This window comes from Microtus pennsylvanicus, chromosome 1 (assembly GCF_037038515.1).
Source record: "Microtus pennsylvanicus isolate mMicPen1 chromosome 1, mMicPen1.hap1, whole genome shotgun sequence".
NCBI lineage: Eukaryota > Metazoa > Chordata > Mammalia > Rodentia > Cricetidae > Microtus > Microtus pennsylvanicus.
The window spans coordinates 134,468,573-134,474,664 of NC_134579.1; positions in this window are offsets into that span (position 1 = coordinate 134,468,573).

Below are 6,092 nucleotides of genomic sequence, written 5' to 3' on the forward strand. Positions count from 1 at the left end.
AGGAACAGCTCTGACTACAGCAGAACCTTTGTCATACACAGGGTGTATGATGAGCAAAGGAATAGATGGGTTAATGTTGATGGACAAAGACTGTTATATTATACTCTGAACTTTATGGATAGGCTTGCTAGACCCCAACCCCCATGATGTCTGCTGCATAAGAAGGTACTAAAAAGTATATTTCAGCAGGTGCAGAGAACTGATTAGGTATATTTGGTCAGTAGATGAAGTAAAGGGTTAGGAAGAGGAAGGGCCATGAGAGCGACAATGAGACAGAAACTTTCTATTCATAAGATGAAACCACTTGTCTGAGGTTTATGTTCTCAAGGACAAGATTTCCTCTTCTAAGGATGTTTTATGTCTAACACCTGTCCCTGGTAATGTGACTAAAAGAAGCTTTCATACTGTGCCAACTGTTGACACATGGCCTTCTGATTTGTTCTTTGTTTGATTACTATAAAATGAAAACATAAATGTAGTAAAAGTACAGCAGATTCCAAGCACTCCTTGTGTGTTGTGTCTGTCATTCGCCGAACTTGTGCCTTCCTGCATACCAAGACCCTGCTTCTCCCGCGGTCTGAGTGACTCCCCTGAGCTGGTCCGTGGCAGGGCGAGGGAGGGGGACGTTGAGAATGAGCCAGGTGCGGCGGCTCCCGCCTCCAATCCCAGCACTGAGGAGGGTGAAGAAGGAGTGTCACCTTGGAACCGTGCCTCAAAAAGGCAAATAAAACCAAAAGCAGCAAATGAAATAGGCTGGCGTGCAGGCTGCTCTTCCAGAGGACCCGGGTTTGGTTCCCAGAACCCACATGGTAGCTCACAACCGTCAGCTCCAGGAGATCTGACACCGTTGGATGCACATACAAACATGTGAGAAAAACACTCACATATCGAGAAAATATATAAACACAGTAGAGCCAGTAGGACAGCTTGTTGGGTGAAGGCACTTGCTGACCAGCCTGGAGCCCAATCCTTGGGACCCATAAGGTGGACGGGGAGAACTGACTCCCACAGGTTGCCCTCTGATCGGCACAAGGATTACATGGACTCCGTGACATGCGTACGCAGGGACACATTCTCATAAAATAAATAAATAAATGTAATAATTTAAAAGCATAGCTAAGATGAGAGGAAGACGGGGAGAGGCTGGGCTGGGAGCACTCGCTGCCGGGCTGGGAGCGTTCGGTGCTGGCCTCACGCACACAGCACAGTGGGCTGCTTGGGGGCTGGAGGGGGAGGTTTTGGGTTGTTTTGAGACCTAAACTGGTCTGTAACTTACTGTCTAGTCCAGGCTGGTCTGGAACTCACGATCCTTCTGCCTCTGTCTCCCAAAGGCTTAGATTACAGGAGTGTGCCACCATGTGAGTCTCCTGGAAAAATCCTGAATAAAATTTTGTGGGGAGATGAGGGAAGGTTTTTACTAATAACACAAAAGCTGTTAAAGGGGAGGAGCCAGAAGGCCTCTCACTGGTGCTGACTGGGTTTCACGACGGTCTTTATGGCAATCACTGGGGAAGAAGGAAATACTGGTCACCTTGGGCTGTGGCGTCCCCCCGCCCCCTGCTCCTGTTCGAGCTCTCACCTGCTGTTTTCCAAAGCGAGACCATGCCCTCACCTGCAAAGGTGGGCAGGCTTTGAGTGATGAGCTCTGGACCGAGTGGCTGATGGCTCCAGAGACACGATAACAAGAGCCCGGAGGCTCCAAGGAGCGCTCTTGCCAAGTGTGTGCAAGGCTCAGGGCTTTGTCCCCAGCTCCGCCCATAAACAAATCAACCCCAAACTCAGAATACGGTCAAAGCTGGAATAATTCATAAATGGCCTCATTGTTGCTGCAAAACGGCTTTTCATTGTTGGCTAGGCCGTGAACCCCGGAACACGACCGACCTTCTTGCTGTTTCTTCTACAGCTAGTCAAGCTCGGCTCCGCCAACCCCAGCCTTGAGCTTCATTTTGCACATTAAGAAGGTTCCTTCAGCTAATGTACCCCTGGAATCCTGCCTCAACACCGGCGTCGGCCCATTGAACCTTAATAGTGGGACCCAGGGACTGTTTACCTATAGGAGACACCCCTTGACCAGGTTTAGTCTCAGCCCAGATCCAACCCTAATCTCCAGAACTCAATACACAAGCCCCAGATAGATTAGGTCTTTTCAAATGCGCTAGTACCGTCCCCTGGTGGAGATTTAGCGAAACTGCATGAACGTCTGCACTTGGCTCATTAATAAGCTGGTCTCCCTTCTCCAGACAACCTCACCCGTGCAAAACCCATTTGATCTATTAGCTACTTGGATATCCCACCCCTGAGCCGTTATTTTAATGCCCAGACATGGAGGCACATTCTTATAATTCAGCACTGCGACTGGGAGGCCGCGACAGAAGGATCGAGAGTTCCAGCTCAGCCTGGGCTACGGAGTGAAGTACTGTCTCAAAAACAGCAAAGGCAGGAGATAAAACTTCTACCGAGCATATGCCAGTCTCAGGCACCATCTAGCAACACAATATAGATTTATTACAATAAAAATGCACACAGGGGCTGGAGAGATGGATGGCTCAGTGGTTAAGAGCACTGCCCACTCTACCAAAGGTCCCGAGTTCAATTCCCAGCAACCACACGGCGGTTCACAACCATCTGTAATGAAGTCTGATGCCCTCTTTTGGCCTTCAGGCATACATGCAGGCAGAACACTATACATACATAAATACATCTTTTAAAAATACACATAAAATAAAACTTCTATCTTAGCCACTTTAAAAAAATATCTGTGGGCTGGGCAGTGGTGGTGCATTCCTTTAATCCCAGCACTTGGGAGGCAAAGGCAGGTGGATCTCTGAGTTCGAGCCAGCATGGTCTACAGAGTGAGTTTCAGGATAGCCAGGACTACACAGAGAAATCCAATCTTAAAAAAAAACAAAAACAAAAACAAAAACAACCAAAAACAGAAAAAGGTGGAGTGGTGAAGAAAGATCCCTGAAGTTGATCTCTGGCCTCCATATGTGTGTTGTGAGCACAAGCACACACACCTGGATGTGCACACACACACACACACATGCGCATGCACACACACACATGAGCACACATGCACACACACACGCACATACACACGCACGCACATACACACGCACATCACGTTCCATTATTTACCTCCCTTTGCTGACCCATTCTCTGGCACACGTAAACTGTGCTCACACGTCAAGAAACACTAGTTTGAGCACAGACGACTCTATCTCTCTACAAGTCTCTAGTTTTGACTGTTTTGGTATTGACACCTGAAGAAGCATTGCTAGATCACCATGTAATGGTGGATTCATTTCTGAGAGACTTCCGTACTGTGCTTCACGGCCCCCAAACCATTTTCCATCCCTTCACCAATTTGCATTTTCTCCACCTTCTTGACAGCTGTGGTTGGTTTCAATTTTCTCTGCTGTTTTATTTTTTCAAGGTTTTGTTTTATTTACTTTATGAAATTATTTCTTTTTATCTTTTGATACTATAATATAATGACATCATTTGTGTGTTTAAAATGTACGTGCATTTGTTTGTATGAAATGTGCATTCAGGCACCTGGGGAGGCCAGCAGAGGGCGTCTCAGTCCCTGGAGCTGTAGTTAAACGTTTGTGAGAAGACACCCAACACTAATTCTCTTACCTCTACCTCCCGAGTGTGGGATTATAGTTTTGAAGTCCAATTTGTCCCTATCTTTCTTTCTTCTTCCTTTTCTTTTCTTTCTTTCTTTCTTTCTTTCTTTCTTTTCTTTCCCTTCCTTCCTTTCTTCCTTCTTTTCTTCCTTTATTTTTCAAGACAGGATTTTTCTGTGTAGCTCTGACTTGTTCTGGAACTCACTCTGTTCAAGGTTCACCTTGAACTCACAGAGATCCACCTGCCTTTGAGTGCTGGGATTAAAGATGTGCATCACCTTTTAAATTTTTAATATTTATTTTGCATGGAGAGACACATGCACCTCCGTGCGCAAGTAGATGTAAAATAAAACCTTTGGAAATGGGCTTCTCTTTCCACCGCAAGGGTCCTGGGCTCAACTCAGGCTGTCGGGCTTCACATCTGTCTTCGTACCAATGAGTCCTCTCTCTGGGCCTTTTTCTTTTATTACCTATATCCAAGAAGCTGTACCTAAATTAATACATCATATCCTCTGTTTTCTTCTGTGCTCTTAGCTCTCAAGTTTTGGCCTTTGAGCCATTGTAAATTTGATTTCAAGTTACTTTTAGTATTCCATGTAAAGTCCATTTTGACTCTTCCATAAGTGATATCCAGTTTCCCTCGGGTCAACGGTTGATGAACCTCTCACCCACATCAAATAGACTTTGTTCCTTTATCAAAAAGCATCTGGCTAGGGCTGGAGAGATGCTCAGTAGTTTGGAGAACTTCCTGCTCTTCCAGAGGACGGTGATGTGATTCTCAGTCACACATGACAACTCATGACTATCCATAACTCCGGTTCCCAGGGAGCCAGCATCCTCTTTGACCTCTTCAGGACCCAAGCACACACATGACACACTGACACACACACACACACACACACACACACACACACACGTGCAGTCTAAGCATTTGTACATATAAAATGAAAGTAAATATTTTAAAAAAATATCTGGCCATATATAAAAGGGCTTATGTCTTGGATTTTTTCTATTCTAGTCCATAACATATTCTGGAATAAAATGGAGGAATGAAATATCATATGTTTCTCCTTGTGCCAGCACCCACATGTTGATTACTGTTGCTTTGTAGCAGGTTTTGAAGAGAGAAAGCATGGACTGGGGGTAGAAGCACTTTGCCAAGGCTGATGGCCTAAGGGGAAGAACCGGCTTTCAAAAGTTGTTCTCAGAGGGTTCCAGAGGGCTCTGCAGTGAAGAGTGCTGGCTGCTCTCGCGGAAGACACGAATTCAGTTCTCAGCACCCACATAGTGGCTCACCACTGTCTGTAATTCCAGTTCCAAGGGCTCTCTTGCCCTCTTTGGGGACATGGTATACAGACACACAGAAATACAGATACTACACGTATTGCCTCTCAGCCTTTGGGCTAAGGTCAACTGCAGATACTATACATAACTTAAAAATAAAAATAAATTCTAAAAAAGGAATTGTCTTCTGATTACACCACATCTATCTATCTATCTATCTATCTATCTATCTATCTATCTATCTATGGAAAGCATGCCAGGAATGGTAGTACATGTCTTTAATTCCAGCATCGAGAAGGCAGAAGAAGCAGGTGGATCTCTGTGAGTACAAGGCCAGCAAATTCTACAAAAAATTTTATCTGCCTTCCACATAGGTGCATGGTGGCAGATACTCTTGAGTACACAAACATGCACACAAGTACACACACACACAAAGTAAGTAAGTAAATAAATAAATAAATGTGTGACATTTTTTTCCCAAGATGGGACACCTAGACTGCACAGCCCCCGAGGCCCAGCCACACATCCTGTCTTTGCTTCTATGATGTCATCGTTCATCATGACATCAGCTCCTGAGTTTTGACTTTTTTTTCTGCATCATCCACATTCCTCCAGTGTCACCATTTAGGTTTGACCTTACTCAGCCTTTTCTGTCTCTATAAATGTGCCTCTTTTTATTTTGAAAATAAATTGAAGCTACCATACCCTCTAATCCTAAATACATATTAGTGCCTGGTCCTAAGCTTTGCCCATGAATGAAACCGTGAGTGGGCATGCTTTCACATCTATAGTCTTTTGCTGGAGTCTGTTCCTGTTTGCATGTCAGTTATACGCATTTCACAGACTGTGAAAATAAAACAAAACAGCTAAGATCTGGCAATGATCTATAACTCTAATTATTATTATTAGCTAATTCAGATTAACTGAACTCAAAATGAACTGGGGTTTTTGTTTTGATTTTGTTAAACTAAGGATTGAATTCAGGGTCTTGTGCATGCCGGGCAAAAGCTCTACCCTTGAGCTACACCCTAACCCCTCACTGGGGGATTCTAGGCAGGGGCTCTACCACTGAGCCACACTCTAGCCCCTCACTGGGGGATTCTAGGCAGGGGCTCTACCACTGAGCCACACCCCAGCCCCTCACTGGGGGATTCTAGGCAGGGGCTCTACCACTGA